Source organism: Equus caballus, chromosome 5 (genome assembly GCF_041296265.1).
Source record: "Equus caballus isolate H_3958 breed thoroughbred chromosome 5, TB-T2T, whole genome shotgun sequence".
In the NCBI taxonomy this organism is placed as follows: Eukaryota; Metazoa; Chordata; class Mammalia; order Perissodactyla; family Equidae; genus Equus; species Equus caballus.
Genome location: NC_091688.1, coordinates 59,040,306 through 59,065,908, shown reverse-complemented (window position 1 = coordinate 59,065,908; position 25,603 = coordinate 59,040,306). Strand labels below are relative to the sequence as shown.

General features: G+C 43.5%; 1 long non-coding RNA gene across 1 annotated transcript; it reads left to right on the top strand.

The window, feature by feature from the left end:
• The first annotated feature begins 1,037 nt into the window (after window positions 1-1,037).
• LOC102148692 (uncharacterized) lies at window positions 1,038-24,900 on the top strand. Its single transcript, XR_011438749.1, has 3 exons — window positions 1,038-1,134; window positions 12,617-12,774; window positions 24,580-24,900. It is a non-coding gene; the product is annotated as an uncharacterized lncRNA (long non-coding RNA).
• Window positions 24,901-25,603: the final 703 nt, after the last annotated feature.

Here is a 25,603-nt window from a genome sequence, read left to right as displayed (position 1 = left end):
ATGCTTAAGAAATTTTTCTTGAATGTCCTTTTATGCTTATCTGAACAAATATTACTATATATTTATTAAAATAAATTACATTTTTCCTCCTGAGACCATAAGGCTCTAAGTGTTAATTAATTTCTTCTAGATTGAGTTATCATTAAAATAATTCTTAGTACACAATTGAGTAAAATAACAAATATAGTTTAAATAAACATTCATGAAACATAAAAGTAAAATATTACTGAAAATGCATCTGTTAATGAGATTGGTGGGGTTGGAATTTTTTCCTACCAGCTCATGTATCTGTGAATGGAGGCTCCTTATTCCTGGAACAGCATAGGGCTCAGCATAAATTCCCTCAATAGTTTTCACTGCTTTGATATTAATGCTCAGAAACTTTGTTTAGACAAATAAGTAGATGAGGATGGAAGAAGTTATTACAGCCAATCAATTCTTTAAACCCGTTCTGAATTATATGCCATAATTTACATACTGATCTATCATCAAAAACTATTTCTAATGATCAATCAGCTGATAACTCTATTTGGTCTTTCTTCAATTTATTGACGAGAGTTGGAACGCTTCTAACTTGTAAGAGCCTTTATTACCCATATTATAGTCATTCCCTATATAATAGTCATTCTAGGTAGTCTCAGTACCTACAGCAATGTTTCAAGTTGCTGGCCCAGAGACTTTTACATAAACTGTGGAGGAATGTACCATAATCAGACTTAGGATGAGCGAGAGGTAGCTTGTGAAGGAAGACACCTTGATCCCAGGCATATTCTCAGGCAGATTGATTCTAGGAAGGAATAGACATGGAAATTGAGGATCTGGAAACTGATCGTCTTAAAACTATTCATGTTGGAGTACCTGCTGGAAAGATTTCTTACATTGCCAGAGACACATGGCTGCTTTAAGCCCTAAGAATGGATAGCATGATCAGGGAGACTGTGAAAAGTGTTGAGAACAGAAACTTTAAGACAACAACACTTTAAGTGGGCAGCGGAGATGTAACACTCAAAGGAGAATGGGAAGAAATGACCAGAGAGGAAGAGAAAAATCAGAAGAAAGTGATGTCACAGAGGCAGAGGGAGGAGTTTCTGAGAAGAGGGAATGGCCACAGTGCAAACAGCTCAGCAATAACAGGTAAGATGCCAGTTCGTTAGATTTGGTAACATGGTAATTTAGGACACTGACAAGCTGGGTCAGGGCTGTTTCAGAAGAGTGGTGGGGCTGTGTGTGGAAGGCAGACTGCAGTTGAGGAGCAAATGGGCAGCGGGGAGCGCTCGCACAGTAGCTGCTCTTTCAGGAAGTGGAGCTGTAGGAGTGGTGGAGCGAGATGCGGGAAGCAAGTTTTCTTTGTTCTTTCCTTCCTTCCTTACTGGGAAAGATATGGACGTGTTTGTAGTTCTTGGAGAAGGTGTCTGTAGAAAGAGAGGTTGAGAAAGAAGAAAAGTAAGAGCAGAGTCTCTGAAGAAATAGAAAGGGGCTGAGAGCCAGAACACTGATTGACATGTGGAGGAGAAATTAGGCAAGGATGTGATGCGGGGTCGGTGAGCCGAGGAGTCGAAAGAAAGATTTCTTAGACTCTTAAGATCTGGCAGTAGTGCTCTTTTATTTAGAGAATAGTGTAGCATGGGGACAGGACCCATGGGCAGGCAGAGCTCCTGCTGCTGCCCCGAGTTGTGGGTTAGGGCTAAATTTAAGGCATAGGTATGTGAGTCATCTCTTTACGAAGACAAAGGAAAGAACATGAAAAAAAGTTAAAATGGTATCAGTTCAGGTGGGGTCTGGTCATTGGGTGATTCCATGACTTTTAGACAAGAATCAAATCGGATTAAGTAAAGGTCAGAAGCCACCACCCTAAATCAGTTACATGAGATTGCCAGACAGCAACCAACTTAAGTTCTTGCCTTCCCCATTAAGAGTTTCTAGGGATAAGGTCATCTCTCTTCTTCTTCCTGGTACAGAGAGGGAGGCACCTTTTACAGATAGAGATTTACCTTACAAATGTAAATGTGTCCCAACAAGGGCAAGTTCCATTCCCCAGAGCCTCCTTCCCTGTCCCAGTTTATCAAAAGCAATCAGCCCCAAACAATCCCGATGCCAAAGAGACATATCCTGGGGTGGCCAATTTCAGGTCCCTACAAGGTCATCCCCCCTTCCTTCACAAGTGCAAATGTCTCTCAAAAGGGCAAGCAAAATTCCAGTCCTCGGAGCCTGCTTCTCATCTGCAGTTTTAAAAGTAACCAGCCTAAAATCCTCATCAGATGGAGTGGTAGAAAAATCTTGTATTCAGTATCTCATAATGCCAATATTTGAACTGTCGGTGATCTGATTTTGCTGCCTGTAGAATTTTCTGCCTGTTGATTTAAGTGCCTTGCTTATTGTCTGTATTGTGTGATTTCTTTCTTTTTTCTTTTCTTACTGTAAGCTGCTCATTTTCCTTGGAAAATTGTGGAAATTCTTTGAGTCCTCAGTGGAGGTTTTGTTCCTCAGGGAGGATTTACTTTGACTTCTGCAGATCATTTAAGGCACTGCCACAGAGTATTAATTCAGACGACAAACCATTTAAAGGCTGGCTTTTCAAGTTCCCAGGGGAGATTCTGCCCTCCCCAGCTCCAAGATCAAAACACGTGCATTCCTTGTTGTTCCCTTTGGCACGATGGCTTTGTGTCCTGTCTTCTCCTACCTTGAGGGCGAAGCCCTAGGGAGGGGGCACCAGGTTTGAGCGGGGACTCCTGATAGACTCCTTACCTTAGTGGGCTTGACTTTGTGAACCCCAAGCCTTTGCAGCTGTTGAAACAGAAACTCAGGGCCAAAGGAGGCCTTGGCACCTGCTCACTTCCCAGGTTCTTGCTTTCACTTCAATTTGACCTTTGTTGATTCTCTTCCTTTTTGTGCTAGCTAAGCAATGTGTTTTTAAAAAGATGCTTATGTATTTTATCCAGTTTTAGTTTCCGTGAGGAAGGTGGTGCAGGATATCGTCTGCCCTACTGCTGGAAAAAGAAGCCTGGTGCCCCTGATGTCGGAACTTTGGTTTTGATAAGCAGGTCACGAGCAGTTTTTTGACTCATTGTACAGCTGGGTTTGCAGCATATTGATCCTGTTGCTATGCAGTTGTTGCTGGAAAATAGTCTGTGGGCTCAGGGTTTCTAAACCAACCATTTCTCGGATGCCCAGAGAAGGAAGGCAGGCGAGGCCCTTGGTTCGCTGATTACAAACCATCTCCATGGTCACAGGTTGCTGGGCTCTCTTCTTACCATGTTTCCCCAGCAGCATTCAGGCGGCTCCAGCTTCCTTCCTTTCATCATTTGTCAGGAGAGGAAGGAGTGTGTACCTTCTGATGCAGACATGGATGAAGCAAGAGAGGGGAATATGAAACAGGAGAAAGGAGCAAACTCAAAGGATTATTGATTGTTTCCATAGGACCCTATGGAAAAAGTTACAAAATAATAATCTGGCGTAATTTTAATGTGACTTTCCTTATTGTTTCTAAGTTGCAGCAGAGGCCCCAAAGACTGAGAGCAAAATCATTGGTGCTTAAGGATATTTACATTCTAAAGCGAGGTGCACGATGGTCTGCATTAGTAAGGCTCTGTAGAGAAACAAACAATAGGATCTATGCGTACACATATTATAAGGAATTGGCTTGTGTGATTGTGGAGGCTGAGAAGTCCCAAGATCTGCAGTCCGCGTGCTGGACACCCAGGAGAGACAATGGTGTAGTTCAGTCCAAGCTCAAGATCCAAGAAGAGCTGATTTTTCAGTTGGAATCTGAAGGCAGAAAAAGACCAATGTCCCACCTCAAGGCAGTCAGGCAGGAGGAGGTCTCTCTTATTCAGCCTTTTTGTTCTATTCTGATCTTCAACTGATTGGATGAGGTCCACCCACTTCAGGGAGGGCCATCTGCCTTACTCAGTCTACCAATTCAAATGTTAATCTCATCCGGAAACCCCCTCACAGACACACCCGGGATAATGTTTGGCTAAATGTCTAGGCATCCTGTGGCCCAGTCAAGTTGACACATAAAATTAACATCACACTGTCTATGCAGGACTTGCAAAGGGATTCAGTGAAACCTGGTTCTGCCAGCCAAGGGCCTTCCCTATCACCTTGGCTTTATAGGACAAGGCTAAGGGTACAGTGACAGATTGAAGAGAGAGGGTCAGTCTCACCCCACCAGGGGAGGGGGTGCTTCCCTCCCCAACTTCAAGCCATCTGAGAGAGGCTTCCAGAAAACCCTTGGAGGGCTTGACATATGTCCCCTGGAGTTTGGGGAACAGAGGAACTGGCACTTGACTTGTGTCTGGCACTGTCTCTGCCTGGCAGCAGAGGACAGATGGGCTACAATGCAAATGGCAGGACAATGATCCAAGTATTTCCTGTGGACCGGACATGGGCCCTTAGGAGTGACCTGGGCTTAGGGTGTCCTAAAAGTGACCTGTCCGAGAGGTGTCCCCAGCAGAGGGGTCGACTGTTGGAGCTTGATAGATAGAGAGGGAGTGTGTTTAATGGGGTGATGGAAGGGGGACTAACCCAAGAGTTAGCCTGTCCTATTCAGGGAGTGCCAAGGAGTTGGGTGTGGCTAGAGATGGAGTGTGTGTTTAGGGTAGGGGGTGGCTGGGAGGAAAGTGGGGAGATAAGGGGTGGATAAAATGGCATATGGGGCCAAATTGTGAAGGACCCTGTCTCTTTCTTTCTACTAAGTTATTGGTCCCTTATTTTGTGGGGAGCAGGAGAATGACGTGATCAGATTTGTGTTTTACCAAAAAAAGCACTGGACAGAGAGAAGGACACATTCATCCAGCAACGGTAGCAGGACCCGATGCACAAGGACCACACATGCCCTCTGGTCTCGGGAAGCCTGCTGTAGAGGAGAACGTGTCTACCCACACGTTGTATTTCCAGGAGGCCACTGCTGAGTCCTCAGTGAGAAGGCCCAAGTGCTCCAAGTGCAGTGGGAGCTCGAAGCGAGAGTCCTTTGGGCTGCGGGAGTCGGGGAAGGCGTCAAGAGGGGTGGCATCGGAGGGCCGGGTCTTGAACGATTAGTGTGATTTGGAGGCAGAGATGGTGGTGGGACAAACATCGGCGTGAGCAGCGTGTGTGTGGAATGAATTGTTCCCTTAGGCCAGAGTACAGGGTGTGGGAAGGGTGCTTAGTGGGAGCCAAGGGCAGGCCTTGAAGCTTGTCCCCAGGGGGCGGTGCCACCAGGGAATACAGGGGTGAATTTTGGTGGTATGTGACGGACATTTTAAAGTTTATCGGTTAGGCGTTTATATTAATGTATATTGAAAATATTTAAACAATAATGATAATATTGCTTACGATGAGGCAAAGTAGAGAAAATGAGGCAATTTAATCAATATTCAGGAAGTAATAATAGGGAGGTGCACAGACATGACAAAAATCATCAAGGAAATGTGGAGCTGACTAAAATTCAGGGAAATTGAGTAAGGAGTCGAGAATGATTTAGGAGGGTGGGTAGCTTGTGTTTGGAGTGATGCTTCAGTAGAAAGATCAGGCTGGAGCTGGCGTAAAATAGATTAAATTGGAGAAAGATCTGAGCTGGAGAGACCAGTAAGGAAACGACTGTAATGTCCTGGTGGTAAGAGTTTCCTCTTTAAGGAACCAGAGCTGCTTTTCCTTCACACATTCCCATATTTGCTCAAGCTCGTATTGTAAATTCATCAGCTTGCTTCACATGGAAGCAACACATGCTGTTGGAAATGGCCACAGTCTCTCTCCTACTGCCTTTCTGCAAAATAGATATCGCTTGGTTTTGACTGTGGTGTTTTGAAGATTTGACACATTGGACATCACAGTTCATCTCTGAGCTTCTTTCCTTAGAATCAATGCCACTCTTTCTTTCTTTCTTTTTTTTTTTTTGGTGAGGAAGATTGGCCCTGAGCTAACATCTGTGCCCATCCTCCTCTGTTTTGTATGTGGGATGCCTCCACAACATGGCTTGGTGAGTGGTGTGTGGGTCTGTTCCTGGGATCCAAACCCATGAACTTGGGCCGCTGAAGTGGAGTGCGCAAACGTAACCACTATGCCACGGGCCAGCCCCTCCATACCACTCTTTTTGCACTGAAAAGTTTTCATCTAAATACAATGGAGAAGTTTTCTGTGACAAATGGGGGGAAAATCAGACTTTCAGAAACTGTCAGGTCAATGCCTCTAAACTGTACAAAGAACCTTGAGCCCTATTCCAATGAAACAAAAGAGCAGAGAGGCGAGCGAAGACTTCCCGTTGCACCCCAATGTCCAACCTTTGTGCAATTTTTCTCTTCAGTCCTTTTGCAATATCTACTGTCTTCGAAGCCTTGTGGCTTTCTTAAGATACTGCAACCCATATTTGAAATGTTCTTCTGATTAGAAATTACATGTTGAATTAGCATATGTTGAGCAAACTTTTCCTGTCCAGGCAGGAAACCACAATATTCTGTCAACGGATAGATGTTCAGGAGCAGGAGAAGTGGCTCTGGGCCCTCCTGGGGGCTCCCTGCCTACAAATCTGCCAGCAGATCCAATGCGTTATTCTCCTAGCCTTTTGTTCTGCGCATCTAGACTCCCGTCTATAGGTAACACTTATCCCTTCCTTCATCCTCCCAAAGCAGGGGAGCACTTGAGTCAGCTTTCATGCCTGGATGCGTTTGTTTATACATAACTATTGGTGGAATGAATAAATTCCTTCTCAGTTTCCTCTGCCCCTTCTCACCAAGCTTGGTGGCTTATTTATTTAGTGGTTACCTTATCTCTCTGAATGCTACAGATGAGTCAGAGAATGAGGCCTGCAGGAGGGTTATATGACGTGTGACCTGATACGAGGTGCCATCTGGCAGTTCATTTCTCTACTTCCCACCCACTTGACATGATGCTGTCTGAGTTTGTTTCCTAGGCAAAGCCACAGGGAAATCCACTTTGTCCTTAATGATCCTCCAGCCTTTCTTTCAGAATCCATAGTAGACATCTGCTTTTTTTTTTTTTTGGTCAAGAATCCCTTCCCACTTCCTTGGGACTGTCACCCCAATTTCCTTGTGATTTTCCTTTGGGGAACACTCCTCCGGCTTGGAAGCTGTCTTACCAAGAGACTGTCAGTCTAGGTGTGTTGTCTTATGGCCAAAACATGAGCATGTGACCCTCGCTGGGCCCATCACAGTCTGTCTCTGGGGCATTGGCATCTTGAGAGGAGCGCAAGGACTGGGAAGCGGTTGGGCAGATTCATTCTGACGGTGGCGACCGTCTCTCAGTCCCCACCACTTGCATCTGTGGAGCTTCCTTTGTTCCTGTTCTTCTCAAGGCCCAGCTGTTCAGACTTGCCTTTGATGCTACAGCATCTGCTTCCAATAAATTCGTTTTTTTCTGAAGTAAGCCAGACTCTCACTATTGTTGATGATCAAAGATCCTTGCAAAGGCCACCTTCTGCTCCCTTTTCTCAGTGTGCTTCTCGCTCCTCCCCTGCTGACAACTCTACAGTGGCTTCACGTATCTGTTAGACTAAGACCCCGATCCCAGTCACAGCCTGCAGGTCCCCCCGGGCCAGCCCTTGGTGGCCCTCCTCCCCCCCTTCTCCATCACTCTTGCCTCCTTCCCTCCTTGAGTGTTCCACTCGCTCTCAGGTGGGGATGTCGCGTGCTCTGCCCTCTGCCTGCAGAGCTCTCGGAGTTGGCCTGCCTGTGCTCTTCCCAACCCTTGGCTGGGTTACTGGTTAGGGGACCTCTTAATGCACCTGGTACTTTCCCATCGTAACACTTATCTCAGTTTGTAATTGCATAGCTATCTGTGGTTTATCTGATCATTGTCTCCTTCACTAGATGATAAGCTCCTCGAAGGTGGGAGCCATGTTTTCATTCCTGACTGTATTCAGCACCCGCTACATGGTAATAGTCCAAAACATTTTTGTGGAATGAATACATAAAAAAATGTGCCATCTGACCTTGTCAGACTGCCTGAGATATGAACTGTGCTCCCAGTCTTCCTCGATTCAGGATTTCTGAGCTTCATCTGTTCTCTTTAGGGCTCTGATCTGCACCGGGCCACACGGCTGGCACGGTTTAATCAAACCATAAATACCATCTCTGCTAACAAGCTTCCCTGCAGCTCTTCTTTCTCTGACCTTCCACCATACTCTAGCCTAATGTCCACCTTATACCACCCGATTATATTCTGCTACGGAGGCGCATTTCCCAGGAGGATTGTTACATCCTTGAGGGCAGGAACCAGGGGTGTGAAGACTAATTCTTATTCTGGTTCTGAGCCTGAGCAGCTGGGCGGACATCAGCTAATTCATTCAATCTCATTAACCTTAGTTTCCCTCATCTTTAAAATGGGGATAATATCTGTTCCACTGTATCATACATGGTGGTGGCGAGGATGTGAAGAGATAATGAATGTCAAGCACTTGGGAAAACTGCTAAATGGAGAGAAAGTCTAAGAAATATTTATCATTACCTTATACCTTTCTCATATCCATTATAATACTTGGTCTTTTATAGGCACTCTCTAAATACCATAATGCCTTCGTCTACCTTATTTCATCCAGTAAGTGAAATAAGATGTACTACTAGTTACCACTGGCTACCTACCCAGAGCTAAGGGCTTCACATATGGTACCTCACGGAATCCTCACTAGGCATCTCATGATGGACACTGGTTTTCCTCATTTGACTGAAGAGAAAACTAATGCTAGGAGAGGTTAAGCAACTTATTCAAGGTCATGCAGCTTACAAACTGGGAACTGGGATTCAGATCTGAGCCCACTGACTCCAAGACCAGTGCTTTTCACTGGGACCACAGGGGTCACACCCTGCTTAGGTGGTCATACTGATGAGGATTTTAGGCCAGTTAATTTTAAAACTGCAGATGAGAAGCAGGCTCCGAGGAGCAGAGTTTGCTTGCCCTTTGAGAGACATTTGCATTTGTGAAGGAAATCTTCATGCCTCCCCCTCTGCACCAGGAGGAAGGCAGGATGGCCTTATCTCTGGAAACTCTTAATGGGGAAGGCAAGGACTTAAGTTGGTTACTGTCTGGCAACCTCACGTAACTGATTTAGGGTGGTGGCTTCTGGCCTTTACTTAATCCAATCTGATCCTTATCTAAAAGTTGTGGGACCACCCAATGGCCAGATCCCACCTGCACTGATACCATTTTAACTCTTTTACATATTCTTTCCTTCGTCTTGTAAAGAGATAACTCACATACCTATGCCTTAAATTTAGCCTTACTCTCCACCCATGTGGGCAGCAGCAGTAGCAGGGGCAGCAGCAGCACCTCCTCCTGCCCGTGGGCCCTGTCCCCACGCAGCAGCCTGACTGCCCATGGGTCCTGTCCCCATGCTACACTATTCTCTAAATAAAAGAGCACTACTGCCAGATCTTGAGAGTCCAAGAAATCTTTCTTTCGACTCCTCGGCTCACCAACCTCGCATCAATACTCTGCTAAGTGACGACCACGCTCTGGGCCCCGTGTTGGCTGACTGACACACTGCCTTTCATTTAATGTTTACACCATCATCACCACTTCACAAATGAGGAAGCAGGAGCTTAGAGGGGGAACCTGAACTTTCGCTCCTGGGGAGGATACAAAAAGTTGCCACAGGCCACCACCACATCTGCTGCTATAACGCAATGACTGGAAGAAAACTGGATAAATTGTAAAAATCATATATTGAAAGACAATGGAGAGCAGTGGAAGCGATGAGAAGAGAAGGACAAGCTTTTCCTAGGTCAGCTGATCCCTATTTGTTTTCTTCCCTGGGGACATTCCCCTATTCTGAGCTTGGGTGCGGTCTTGACCTGAGCCAGCAGAGACTCCACCGAGGGAAAGAGGAGACACGGAGGTTGTGGCCATCTCGAGGGGCTGGCACGACAGACCAGAGGGGAAACCAGAGGAGCCCTAATTTCCACACAGGACATTTGCTGAGCTCTGAGGAAGCTGATAAGAAGGCTCACTAACCCGGGATGGAACACTCACTAAATCTGGATTAGAGCTGCCTGCATCACAGGCCAGTTTTGTTTTAAGTTTCTTTGGGGCCCAAGGGATCATTTCCACTTCTTACTTTCGGTAGCTGCATTCCTCTGCACCAGTCGTGTGTAGGTTTTCTGTGGCGAGTATTTTTTTTTTTGCAGACATTGCTGCCCCCTGCTGTCAGAGAGTGGCCTTGCAAGGGCTTGGAGCCTGCCCTTAGCATCTTCTGTCCTGGTACTTGTTCCCTCAAGAATCAGGGAGAGAGACCTGATGATCAATTCCAAAGTCTGAGATTTTCTCTCACTGCTCCTCCATCCCTGAGTATTAACTGCTTAGATTGGTGGATGCCCGTGGCTATCAGGTCCTCATCTGTAAAATGGGGTCAATGGGGTCAATGGTGTCCATGCTACAGTACATTAAGCAAGGCAATATATGAAGTTCTTAAAATGGCCTGGCATGCAGTTGGTGCTTGGTAAATAGTAAGAGTAGTGGTGGCAATCCTTGTTAAGGCTGCCCCAGACCCTCCTCAAAGCAGGCAGCCCTGGGGGTCTCTCTCAGTGGCGGGGAGAGCTGCTCTGACTCCTAATGTTCTGGAGCGCTCAGACATCCTCAGCTCTCCTCACCATAGGACGCCAGGGACCAGAAGCTTGCTGTCTAAAACCGAGGAAGGGGAGAGGAAGAAGAAGGGCTGGGTTGGGGCTGGGCGGGTGCCAGGCAGTCCCCCTAAATTCAGCTTCCTCTGTTAACTGGTTAGTGTTGGCAATTCCGAAGCCTCAGGGCTGTGGGAACTGAGGTTGCTAAAACCATCTCTGAAAAGCTGCCTTTCTGAAGGTTGCATCCTGGACCCCTCTTAGCAGATGAAACCTCTGACCTCCCTTGGACGGAGGCGCTCTGACTTAATGGATCTAATGGTGGACAGTGGGTAGATATTCCAAAGTAGGTCTTGACTTGGTGAACTGCTTTTCTGCCTCGCTGTGTGGGTCCCATGTGGGGGGTGCTGGGGAGTCGTGGGTGTGGGTGATGGCAGCTGGCCTGCGGGCTTCCTGGTGCCAGATTCCTCGGGAGAGGCCACCTTGCCCTGGGTCTCAGTTGCCCAGCTTTGCGGGGAGCTCAGACCTTTGGAGTTTGTGGCTTTAGCTCTGGATTGCACTCCTTCCCTGTTTTCCAGTTTCCCCAGCTCTCAGGTTCCCATGTTACCAGCACCCCTAGCAACAGCAGTCTCACAGATGTTTCATTCCTGGCAACAAAGAAGACTTCCCATCACTCCTCCTTTGAAAGCACACACTATCCCTTGGGCGCCCCTCTGCCTTCTCCCAGATCTTGGCACCGCTCTCCATGGGCCTGCCTACGGTCCTCTCTCTCCCAGTGTGCTTTGCCTCAGCTCTGGCTTGAGTGGATGCAGCTGGCTGCAAAGCCCCTGGACTTCTTTCTCTGGGTCCCAAACTTCCCACCACACAGGGATGCAGCTCGCAGCAGCCTGCAGTGATGGATCAGAGTCTGAGGCATTCCAGATGACCTGGGCATTCCTGGGCAGCCCACAGACTCAGTAGCACCCTGCCAACTCTGAGCCACCCTTTATTTACTGTCCCCTCAGTATTATGACTCTATGACTTCTTGATTTCTACCTTCTTGCGTAGACTCAGGTTTGGGCCTTGTGATTTTGTTCTGTTCTAGGGTTTCAGATAAAAAAATACAAGATGTCCAGTTAAATTTAAATTTCAGATAGACAAGGAATCTTTTTTTTAAGTTTGAGTGTGGCCCATATATTGCATGAACATATTTATGCTAAAAAAAGATTCTTCGTTTATCTGAAATTGGAGTTAACTGGGTGCCCTTATTTTCGTTCGCTAAATCTGGCAACCGTGTTCTGGCTGCCGCATCACGCGCCTCCCTGAGCTCAGGGACTTGCCGGGGGAGGCTCCTCCCCCGAAGCAGGGACGTCGCGCCACCCTTGGATTAGGAGATTGACCACTGACGACTTGACGACTTCTTCCGCAGACTGGGAGCTCCTTGAAGGCAGGACTTGCGCCGCCCTCCTCCCTCTCCGGCTCTTCGGATGCTCTGGGTGAGCCCTGCCTTGTGTGCAGGGCCGAGGCTCTGCACTTTGTGGACAATTTGGGCGCGGGGCTCCTTTTCCTGAAGAGTTACCATCAGGGCTAAACCAGCACGTGTCCTGCCTGCTGGAGGGATCACATTTCCTGAAACAACAGTGGGCTGGTGTGAGGCGGGGAAACCCGGAGGGGAAATTGCCATAAGCACGGGTCTGTGACGTCTGCCGGGCTGGGGATTTGCCCCGAGCGAAGTGGGCTTCCTCTGGGTGCCTCATGTCATTTTGCAGGACACAGAGTTTCATTTTACATTTTTCTGCCGCATGCGGTGTAGGATAAAGGTCAGGCCTGGACTCTGTTCTCTGCCTGCTGGCCTTTCAACTTCCTGGCTTGCGCTTCGTCTCAGAACAGGGGCCAACTCCTTTGTTATGAGGATGAGAGGAAATAATTTGACCAGGATCTGGCTCTTTTGACTCTCAGTCCAGTGCTCAGCACCAGGCTGTCTTTCTGGGGTGCTGGGGAGGGGACGCAAAGGAGGACGACCTGAGGCAGGAGGTTTACCCACGCCCTGAGCACTGGCGGCAATGACTGATTGTTGCTTCTCTTTTCAGCGGAGGTGACAGAAAGTGTCAAAGCCAACTATTCACTGGAGGCAAAGTCTGAACACTTCAAATGAGATTTAGTGACTCATCCGTGGGCAGGCCAGGGCTCTGAGAATCCCTGCAGGTTATACACTGACAGTCCAGCTAATCTTAGGAAGAGGGACAAGGTAATCTTCTGGTGTTTGTGTTTTGATGTTTCCCCTTTTCTCCTCCTTACAGGAAAAATAAGTTTTATCCTTGGGTTGTAAAGCCAAGGAGGCCTCTGGAAGGCTGTGATTAGTGAGTGACAATGTCAAGGTCTGAATGCTATTGATAGATAGCCTTTGGGCTCCAGCAACCCCCTTCCCTTTTCCATCCCCTGCCCTTTGATGTCTCATTTCCAGGAACCTGTGCCAAGGTGCAGACCACACCAACGCGGGTTCTCTTAGAGGCACAGAGGTTACCCCTTGATGGGGTGCATCTGAAAGGGGGTGTCTTTCTTTAAAAGCAAAGAGCCTTTTCTGCTTTATCCTGAGCTCTCCTTAGTAACGCCCCCACCCCACATTGTTATCATCCTTTTTGCTGCATTTCAAATCCCTAAGTACCCCTTGGAATCCTCTGTTGGGACTCGCCTGGTTCCTCTGGGGCGCGGGTGGGGAAGAAGGGGGGGCTACTCCTGCCCCTTGGTATTTCCAAACGGCAGCCCCTTCCCTTGGGCTCTTTTCCGCTTTCCCCCACCTCTTGCCCACCTGGCAGTTCTTAGGGAGTGATTAATGGTGTTGTCTCCTCTCATCACGTTGCCAGAGGGGAGAAGGTGCAGAGGCTGAATGAAAGAGAGAGGGGCTGGGTCTGGGGGTGGGGGGCTTGTCTCTCTGGAGGGGCCCAGCTCTTTTGTAATACCTTGAATTTCATGCGGGGATCCCTCTGTGGTCAATACAGTAAGTTTTTAATGAAAAAGAATGTATCAGAAAGGACTGTGCTGGCATTGATGCTGTAGTGTGAGAAGAGCACTTTATTCTTTAACAAGACATAAAAAGAACTTACCACAACAGTGACAATATTAAAATAAAGAATTTATGTTTATTAGCCATCTTAAAGATAAGTTGCATACCAGGAGAAGATATTTGGGGGGTATATAACTTGCAAAGAATCAGTATCAAGATCGTATATACAGATCTACAGTTCAATAGAGAGAACAAACAACTCTAGAAAAACGGATAAATGACATGAACAGGGGTTTCACGGAAAAAGAAATATATGTAGCTAATAAACACATGAAGAGGTATTCACCTGTTTAGTTATCAAGGAAAAATCAGACAATGAGTTAACATTTTTCTGTTTAATTGACAAAAATTACAAAGTGTGTTCCTATAGGGAACTGGAAAAAATGTAGACATTCACTCATTTATTCAAAAAAAAATTGGTCCAACCCTGCTTTGCACTAGGCACTCTTTTAGGTGGTCAGGATATAGCAGTGAACAAAAAGACAAAAATGCCAGTTCTTGTGGTGGCTTACATTCTCCTGGGAGGAGATGGGCAATGAACAATAAATGTAATGATTAACTAGTGATACAGTATGCCAGAAGGGGAGATACAGAGGAGGGCCAGGACGATTGAGCATGATGGTGGGGCTGGTGGAGTAATTTTCAATTTAAATGGAGTAAGTCAAGGTATACCTCATGGAGAAAGTGACATTTGAGAAGGATTTGAAGGGTGTGAGGGAGTGAATTATGCAAATGCCTGAGGGAATTGCATTCCAGGCAGAGGCGACAGCCAGTGTAAGAGCCCTGAGGTGAGAGATCCACAGGATTTCTGATACCTTGTGGATGGAATGTAACTTAATGCAACCTCTTGGAAAAACAATTTAGCATTATCTTGTAAATTTGGACAGCAATTCTACTCCTAAGTATATACCTAAAAGACACTGTTTTAGATTTGGCCTACAGGAAATGTACAAGAATCTTCATGGCAGCAATGTTCACAATAGCAAAAGAATTAACTCAAATGTCCTGGCATAGGGTTTTAAACCATATTGTGTAGACATATGTTCCAGTTATCTATTGCTGTGTAACAAATCGTCCTCAAACTTAGTGGCTTAAAACAATGAGAACCATTTTCTTATCTTTCATAGTTTCTGTGGGTCAGAAATTTGGGCAGGTCATGGAAGGGATGGCTTGTCTCTTCTCCACAATATCTGGGGACTCAGCTGGGAAGACTTGAAGAATGCGGATGACTCAACACTTGGAGTCTAGAATCATCTGGAGATATCAGGAGTCACATGGTTTGTTGTTGATGCTGGCTATTGGCTAGGATCTCACCTGGGTTCTTTGCCAGAAAACCTACCTATGGCCTCTCCATGTCATCTCTCCATGTGGGATAGTTTGGACTTTCTCACAGCATGGTGGCTGGGTTCCAAGATCACGTGCCCCTGAAGAGCAAGGCAGCAGTGCATGGAATTTTTATGATTTAGCCTTGGAAATTACAGTGTCACTTCTGTCTCACTATATTCGTGGAGGCAGACACAAAGGTGTACCTAGGTTCAAGGGGGAAAGGACATAGACACTGCCACTCAATGGGAAGAATATCAAGATAACATTGTAAGAAAAGCATGTAGGGGCCTGGCCTAGTGGCATAGTGGTTAATTTTGCATGCTCCGCTTCAGCAGCCTGAGTTTGTCAGTTTGGATCCCAGGCACAGATCCACACATGGCTCATCAAGTCATGCTGGCATCCCACATACAAAATAGAGGAAGATTGGCACAGATATTAGCTCAGGGCCAATCTTCCTCAAGCAAACAGAGAAAGATTGGCAACAGATGTTAGCTCAGGGCCAATCTTCCTCACCAAAAAAAAAAAAAAAATAGGGCACCTGTAGGATGGGAGATATTGTGACTATTTTTGAAAACTACAACCTGCCACAGTCCACCCTCTGGCCACAACAACTCACATCCCTCTCATACGCAAAATATAGTCATCAACTCCCCCAAGACTTCCAACTTTATCTTATATGGCATCAGCTTGAAGTCCAGGATCTCACCATTTAAATCAGGCTGCAAAGTGAATGAGGCTACTCAGGTGTGGTCCTCAAGGACCAACTTGAGTATATTCCTCTTGATCTGAAGAACTATGAACTACAGAGGCAAGTTCTCTGTTCCTCATATAGCCAACATATAATGGTGGGTTAGACATGAGCACCAGACCCTTCAATTCATAAAGAGGAGAATAGGAGGCATATAGTAGTCATCAATCCACAGCAATTCTGAAATCTATCTGGGCTCATATTGCTAGTTTGTTCCATAATTAAGGCTCAGTTCTACTCTCTGGGAGTTGTTCTGTTTGTCTCTTGGTTCTCTTCTCTAGGATCTTGGGATTTTGGTTTTGCTTTCTGAGTCATTCTTCTTTTTACATATAAAACAGCTCATGTTTACGGCTGAGTGATTTTCCAAGTTTATCTTCTGCTTGTAAAAGTTTGGGGGTCCAAAGCCCTCTTCATTTTGTAGTGTCTGTCCCCCTCAATCTCAACTGGCTTAACTCTTTAAAAACTTTGTAGGCTTTTTATGTATCAATTTATAATCTACTCCATTAATCAAAAGCCACATCCACAATGATCTTTGAGATGAGGCCTTCTCTGCCTTGGGCTCCCAGTGAGGCTGCTGTGCAACAATGCCTTTAAGATTTTAGAAAGCTCTATTTTTTATCAGAGGATCTGCAAGGCAGGACCTTCAAATCCTTATAAGGGAGGAAGCATTTTGGAATAGCAGAGTAAAATCAGTCAACTCCTCCTGTAAAAGCAACCAGTGCCCTGGAAAAAATTGCCGTAATCAGTTTTTCAGAACTCTGGAAATTAACAAAAATCTTGTAACAATTAGAGGAGTGTCTAATCAAGAAGGCATCTTGGCAAGAACAGTAAGCCTTGTGGTATTTTAACTTGCCCTGTTGCCATTCACTCTCCCCAGCTCTGCGGTAGTCCTGAAAACCAGCAGCCTTGGAATTATAGTACCTATGAAAACCAGCAGCCTAGCAGCCACTGGAGGAGGCAGAATGGGTTTGGGGTGCCCCAGGAAGCCCCAACCCCATCAGTAGAGAATTGTCATTATTTGACTTGTCTGGCAGCTCCCTGGAAGAGTCCCATTCATGGGGACTTTATCTTTATTTGCCTGACTCAAAGTTCACTCAGTGAGGAAAGCCCTATCCTTAGGATGTTTGTCGGAAACAATCAACTGCAATTGTTTAACATCAAGTTACTTGAGACAGTGATACCACTTGGGACAAGAAGCTGACCAAAAAACTTAAAAGGAAAATTTGAGGAAAGAGTTGTCCACAGGGAGCTTTATAAAGCTTCAAAACATTTCTGTGGATCTAGGAGTCCATGTACGTGTGTAGAGATGTGCATATACACAAGAAACACCTGAGAAGGCCCTAATCTCTCACCTCTGGCTGACGTTGAAGCTCTGCACGCAGGAAGTGAGGGTTAAGGCAGGGTTATAAACTGTCAGTGAATTGGCGATGTGTTCCAACACATCCAGAGCCCTTGGCAAAGGATGAGAGACTAATGGCTTCAAGGCATCTAAAGAAATCTCTGTCTAATCATTAGCTAACCACTAAACTGAGTAGAGATTTTAGTGGCTGCACATGAAAAGGATTATAGAATTTAAAGAATTAGTCTGGGAAACAAACAGCAGCACTTAGTCCACTAAGCTCTCAAACAATAGCAGCAACAACAAACCTGAGGGGGTGGGAGGAGGGCATGGGAGAGCCTGATTTCCAGAGATGCTACATTGTAGTATTTAAAATGCCTGGTTTCAACAAAAATTTAGAAGATCCACAAACAAACAGGAAAATATGGCCCCACACAGAAAAAAAGCAGTTAATAGAAACTCTTCCAGAGCAAGTCCACATGTTCCATATTTTAAACAAATAGCTGATTTTATATATATATATATTTTCAATAAATATATATTCAAAGAAGTAAATATGTTTAAAAAACTAAAATAGATGTATTCAAAGAACTAAAGGAAGCCATGTCTGAAGAATTAAAGGAAAATATGGCAGCAATGTCTCACCAAATAGAGAATATCAATAAGAAACAAAAATGAGAGGCCTAGAGGTAAAGTTTGGTGTTGTCACTGCTTTAGCGGCCCAAGTTCATTTTTTGGTCACAGAACCACACCACCCATCTGTCAGTTGCCATGCTCTGGTGGCAGCTCACATAGAAGGACTAGAATGACTTACAACTAGGATATACAGCCATGCACTGGGGCTTTGGGGAGAAAAAAAAGAAGGATTAATGGTAACAGATGTTAGCTCAGGGCAAATATTTTCCTGCAAAAAAAAAAAAAGAATGGCAATTATAGCCATCATGGTCATAAAAAAAAGAGACAGAAATGATAAAAAGGGACCAAATAGAAATTCTGGAGTTGGAAAGTACAAGTGAAATGAAAGTCAGTAGAGAGTCTCAACAGCAGAGATGAGCTGGCAGAAGAAAGAATCAGTAAACTTGAAGATTGATTGACTGGGATTATTCAGTCTGAAGAACAGAGGAAAAAAATAATGAAGAAAAATGAATAGAACCTCAGAGACTTGTGGGTCTCCATCAAGGGTACCAACATGTGCATAATGGGAATCACAGAGGGAAGAGAGAGAAAGGAGCAGAAAGAATATTGAATAATGAAAAAATAATGAAAACTCCAAGAAGTTGATCATCTACCCATCCAAGAAGCTCAACAAACTCCAAGGAGGATAAATTCAAAGAGATGTACACACTTCATGGTCAAATTGTTGAGAGCCGAAGACAAAGAGAAAATATGAAAATCAGCAAGAAAAAAACAACTCATCATGTAAAGTCTTCCTCAATAAGATTAACAGCTGACTTCACATCAGAAACCATGGAGGTCAGAAGGGAGTGAAATGACATATCAAAGCACTGAGTTAGAGTGTCAACCAAGAATTTTATAATAAGAAAAACTGTCCTTCAAAAATGAAGAATAAATTATGATATTCCAAGATAAACGAAAAAGTTAATGAAAAAATTACTCACCAGGAGAACTTCCCTACAAGAAGTACTAAAGGGAATCCTTCAAGCTGAAATAAGAGGACACTCATCAATAACTTGAATCCATATCAAGAAATAAAGAGCATTGTTAAAGGTGACTACATAGGTAAATATAAAAGACAGTATAAATGTATTTTTGTTTGTAACCCTTTTCTTTTCCTATCTGATTTAAGAGAAATGTGTAAAGCAATAATTATAAAGCTGTGATGATGGGTTTACAATGTATAAAGATGTAATTTGTAGACAATAACAGCACAAAGGAGGGGAAGCAAATAAAACTGTATTAAAGCAAAGTTTTATAGTGTTGAAATTAAATTAGTATTAATCCAAATGAGATTGTTTTAGTTAAAATGTTAATTATAATCCTCAAGGCAACCACTAAGAAAATAACTAAAAAAATAGTGAAGGAAACAACAAGGGAATTAAAATGGTACACTAGAAAACACTCATTTGATGTAAAAGAAGGCATTGATGAGGGAATGAAGGAAAAAATCCCATAAGACATAGAAAACGAATAGCAAAATGGAAAGCGTAAATTCTACTTTATCAGTAAATGTAAATGAACACTCCAATCAAAGGCAGAGATAGGCAGATGGATACAAGCATGATCCAAATACATACGATCTACAAGAGAAAAACTTTAAACTCAATGACACAAATAGGTTGAAAGTAAAAGGCTGGAAAAAGATATACCATGTAAACAGTAAGCTAAAAAGAGCTGGAGAAGTTATGCTGATATCAGACAAAATAGACTTTAAGACAAAAATTGTTACTAGAGATAAAGACATTTTATAATGATAAAAGAATCGATCCATCAGGAAGAGATAAAAATTACAAACATATGTGAACCTAGATAAAGAAAAAACTGAAAAAATTAAAGGGAGAAATAGACAATTCAACAATAATAGTTGGAGACTTCAATACCATACTTTCAATAATGGATAGACCAATTAAGCAGAAGAGTGACAAGGAAAAAGAAGAGTTGAACAAGACTGTAAACCAACTTAATCTAATAGACACCTGTAGAACACACCACCCAGCAAGAGCAGAATACACAATCTTGTCAAGTGCCCATGGAACATTCTCTAAGATAGGCCATATAATAAACTTCAATAAATTTAATAAGATTGAAATAATATAAAATCTGTTGTCTGGCCACAATGGAATTAAATTAGAAGTGAATAACAGAAGCAAATTTGGGAAACATAAATATATGGAAATTAAACAACATATTTTTAAATAACCAATAAGTCAGAGAAGAAATCACAAGAGAAATTAGAAAATGCTTTGAATGAAAATGAAAACAGAACATACCAAAACTTATGGGATATGATGGAAACTTAGGGGTACATTTTTAGCTGTAAACACTTATTTTAAAAAAACCAAAGATCTCAAATTAATAACATAAACTTCTACCTAAAGAAGCTAGAAAAAGAAAAGCAATCTAAACCCAAAGTTAGCAGAAGGAAGGAAATAATAAATATTAGAGCAGATGTAAATGAAATAGGGAATAGAACAACAATAGAGAAAACTAATGAAACCAAAAGTTGGCTGTTTGAAAAGATCAACAAAATTGACAAACTTTTAGCTAGACTAAGAAAAAAAAAGAAGATTCAAATTTCTAAAATCAGGAATGAAAGAGGGGACATCACTACTGACCTTACAGGAATAAAAAAGATTTAAAGGAATGCTCTGAACAACTGTATGCCAACAAGTTAGATAACAGAGATGAAACGGAAAAATTCCTAGAAAGACACAACTACTGAAACGGACTCAAGAATAAATAGAAAATCTGAATAGACCTATAACAACTAAAAAGAATGAATTGGTAATTTAAAAATATCTCACAAAGAAAAGCCCAGGCCCAGATGGCTTAAATGGTGAATTCTACTAAATATTTAAAGAATTAATACTACTATTTCACAAACTATTAAAAATATTAGAAGAGAAAGGAACACTACCCAATTCATACCATGAGGCCAGTATTATCCTGACACCAAAACCAAAGACATCACCAGAAAAGAAAACCACAGACCAAGATCCTTTGTGAATATAGATACAGAAATCCTCAACAAAATGCTAGCAAACTAAACCTAGAAACATATAAAAAGAATAACACACCATGATCAAGTAGGATTTGTCCCAGGAATTCAAGGTTGATTCAACATATGAAAAATCAATGAGGTACACCATATTAATGGACTTAAGGGCAAAGATTACATGATCATCTTTAAAGATGCAGAAAAATATTTGATGAATGTTTTTCATGATAAAACACCCACAGCTTGATCACCCTTTCATGATAAAAAAATCCACAACTAACATGACAATAGTGAAAGACTGAAATTGTTCCCCATGTGATCAGGAACAAGACAGTGATCTTCACTCTTTCCACTTCTGCTTGATATTGTACTGGAGGTTCTAGGCAGAGCAATTAGACAAGAGAAGAAATAAAGGTATCCAGATTATATTGTAAAGAACTCTTACAATTCAACAATAAAAAGATAACCCAATTTAAAAAAAGGTCAAAGGATTTGAATACCCATTTCTCCCAAAAAGATATGCAAATGGCCAATACGCACATGAAAAGATACTCAAAATCATTAGTCATTAGGGAAATGCAAATCCAAGTACAATGAAATACCATGTCATGCCTGTTAGAATGTCTAAAATAAAAAAAGACAGACAATAACAAGTGTTGACGAGAATGTAGAGAAACTGGAACCCTCATACATTGTTAGTAGAAATGTAAAATGGTGCAGCCACTTTGGCAAATGGCTTGGCATTCCTCAAAAAGTTAGATGTCGAGTTATCATATGACTAAGCAATTTCACTGCTAGGTATATATCCAAGAGAAGTGAAAATATATGTCCACACCAAAACCTGTATGTGAATGTTCATAGCAGCACTATCAGTAGTAGCCCCAAAGTGGGAACAACCCAAATATCCATCAACTGATGAATGGATAAATAAAATGTGGTATATCCATACAATGGAGCATTATTCGACAATAAAAAGGAATAAGGTACTGATACGTGCTACAATATGGACAGACCTTGAAAACATTAAGTGAAAGAAGCCAGTCACAAAAAACTGCATCTTGTATGATTCCATGTATGTGAAATGTCCAGAATAGGTAAATCCATAGAGACAGGGAGTAGATTAGTGGCTACCATGGGCTGGAAGGAGGGGGAGATGGGGAATGCCTACTGATGGATATGGGGTTTCATTTTGGGGTAATGAAAATGTGGTAAAATTAGTAGTGGTGATGGTTGCACAACCTTGTGAATAGATTAAAAACCTTGTAAATAGATAAGCATTGTATGCTTTAAAATGGTGAATTTTATGGTATAGAAATTATACTTCAATTAAATTATGTGAAAAGAAGAATCGGGGCTGGCCAGGTGGCATAGGGGTTAAGTTTGTTCATTCTGCTTTGACGGCCTGGGATTCACGGGGTCAGATCCCGGCTGTGGACCTACACACCACTTATCAAGCCACGGTGTGGCAGGCGTCCCACATACAAAATAGAGGAAGATTGGCACAGATGTTAGTTCAGCAACAGTCTTCCTCAAGCAAAAAGAGGAAGATTGGCAACAGATGTTAGCTCAGGGCCAATCTTCCTCCTAAATGAATAAATAAATAAATAGAAGAATCAGGGCAAATCTAAAATGAAATGCACTAAGTTAAATGCGAGGTGTGTAGGCAAGCCACTTTCACAATGAGGGGTCCAGAATCTGGTGCTTTGTCACGTCACCACAGTCATGCCCTAAGTTAATTTTGTCAAGCAGCCTGCTTTTTCTTTCACAGGGTCACGTTAACACAATTTGACACATTTCAAGATAGGTGAGGTAAGCATATGACCATTATCACCATTACCAATATTACTTTTCTTTCCAAAGCCTTTTTTACCCAGCTTGAGTGTAAGTCTCCTGGGGGCAGGCGCAGAGACTTTATGCTTGCTATTGCATCTCCAGTGCCTAGTACAGTATCTGGTACCTGGGAGGGACTGAACAAAGGTTTGGGGGTGAAAAAAAGTATTCTTAGAAGGCCTTTTGTCTATTTAGAGCTGAGTTTCTCAAACTCAGCACCACTGATGTTTTGGGCCCAATAATTCTTTATTGTCGTGGGCTGTCCTGTGCATCGTAGGAAGTGTAGTGTATTCTTGGCTGCTACCCACTAGATGCCAGTAGCATACCCCAGTTGTGACAACCAAAAACATCTCTAAACATTGCCACATGTCCCCTGGGGATAAAAAAGTCTCCAGTGGAGAACCATTGGTCAAGATGCACCATTTTGGATCTTCCTGAAGTTTCTGGGCTTTTTTTCTTATTTTAAAGATTGGCACCTGAGCTAATATCTGATGCTAATCTTCTTCTTCTTTTCCTTTTCTTCTTCTTCTCCCCAAAGCCCCCAGTACATAGTTGTATATTCTAGTTGTAGGTCCTTCTGGTTGTGCTGTGTGGGATGCCATCTCAGCATGGCCTGATGAGCGGTACCATGTCTGCGCCCAGGATCTGAACCAGCAAAACCCTGGGCTGCTGAAGTGGAGCATGTGAACTTAACCACTTGGCCACGGGGCTGGCCTCAGGATCTTCCTGAAGTTTTAACAAAAGATCTTATAGCCCCATCCTAGATTTGACGCATTTCTTGATATGACAATTGTTGACTCTGGAGAGGTTGGGAATGAAAAAGTTTTATTTTCAAATTTTACGTAGCTGTGTTGCAACATGCAGATTTAGAAGTGAACACCTAAGTGTTAAATTTCTAAAAAGAAAAGTAGGCATTTGGGATCCATCTGAGAAGACAGAATGCACTCCTTCATTTCTTCATTTTACTCATTCTTTCAGCCAACATCTTTTGAGTACCTGCTATGTGCTGGGCTTTTCTAAACTCTGGTTATTCATAGGTGGGCAAACCTGCCCTGATAAAGCTTATAATCTGGTGAGAGGCAAGCATTAAATAAAATTAGTTAACATGTAAATACAGTCTTGTGCCACATAACGATGTTTTGGTCAATGATGGGACCACATATATGATGGTGGTCTCATAAGATTAGTACCCTATAGCCTCAGTGTGTAGTAGGCTAGACCATCTAGGTTTGCGTAAGTGTACTGTATGATTTCACAGTGATGAAGTTGTCCAATGATGCATTTCTCAGAAAGCAGCCCTCTTGCTGGGGCGAGCCCTGATGGTCTAGTGGTTAAGATTTGGCACTCTCACTGCCTGGCCTGGGTTTGATTCCTGGTCAGGGAACCACACCATCTGTCTGTTGGTTGTCATACTGTAGCGGTTACATGTTGCTGTGATGCTGAAAGCTATGCCACCTGTATTTCCAATACCAGCAGGGACAGGTTTCAGGTTTCAGCGGAGCTTCCAGACTAAGACAGACTAGGAAGAAGGACCTGGCCACCCACTTCCAAAAAAATTGGCCATGAAAACCCTGTGAATAGCAGTGGAGCATTGTCTGATATAGCACCAGAGGAGAGAGGATGGTGCCAAAAGACTCGCAGGGTTCTGCTCCGCTGTACACAGGGTTGCTAGGAGTTGGAATCAACTGGACATTGTGAACAACAACAAATCTGTGATGTTAAGGGCTGCACGACTGTATATAATTATAAATCCTGACAAGTACATGGAAGGAAAAGGGCATGACGTTATGAGAGCATAACAGGATGGGCAGAGTTGAGAGTAGGTGATCAGGAAGGCCTCTCTAAGGAAGGGACATGTTAGCCAAGGCCAAGATGGGGAAGAAGTCAGCCAGGTGAAGAATGGAATGAAGTGCATTCTAGGCAGAGGGAACAGCATGTGCAAACCTGCAATGGAGAAAATGATAATAATGAAAACACAAAGTGCTTACTATATGCCAGGCATTCTTAAAAATTAATCCTTGCAACAGTCCTGTGAGGTAGATACTGTTATTATGGGTTTTTTTCTTTCAGAATTGGAAACCAAGGCGTGGAGAGCTTAAGTAAGCTGCCCAAGGTCACTCAGCTAGTGAATGGTGGAGCTGGGAGTCTCACCCGGCAGGAGGCCAGCGAGGCTGGAGCTGGTGGGTGAGGACCAGAATGGCAGGAGATCGAGCCACGTGGAGGGTCTGGGTCACGTCCAGCCTTGCAGGCCATGGAAAAGGCATTGAATTTTATCCTATGTGCCATGAGAAATCGTTGAAAAGATTTGAGCAGGATAGTGCATGACTTAATGTGTGCGTGAAAAAGCCTGTGATGAACTTTGTTCTTTTAAAAATAAAATCATTATAATTTATGATTGTGAAACCTACATGTTCATTTGGAAAACACAGAAAAGCATAAAATCGAAAACCAAAATCACCTCTAATCCCACCCTCCGAAGAAAACAGGTAATCACTGTTTTAACCTTGGAATACAGTAACCTTGTCGTATAGTTTTCCAATCATTGATAAATATTTGTATTATAGCATAATTGCAACAATTGCCCTATACATTTTGTCTTGTCAAGCAGCACTTAAGAAAAATATAGTGTCACGCTGTAGTTTTGTTCCAAGGTTTTGCAAGAAGAAGTGGACATTGGTTGGGGGGAGAACCTGAGGAGTGGGGTGGGAGGAGGGAAAGCAGCCCGCTGTGTTCCAGGGCACTTCGCCCCGCAGGAAGATGGGTGGTGTCTGGGGCACGGGTTTTGGTTGTCACTGTGGAGGGCTGCGTTTGAGCCATGTGAGCTCGCTGCAGATTCCAGTTTCTCCGAGTCCTCCAAGGACCAGACTAGAGCCAACACCGCTTCTTCCCCTGCAGGCCTCAGCCACAAAGAACCAGCCATCCTGGCCAACTCAGAATGTGGAGACATCGTCCTTCTGTGCTGTTCCATGCACATTTCTCCTCCTCATCTTCCCTTCTGCCTTGACTGGATCATAATTCTGACGTGAGAGGATGAGTACGTTGTATGCTTGGCCTATCCCAACTGTTCATAATTACAATACACCACCAATTTTGT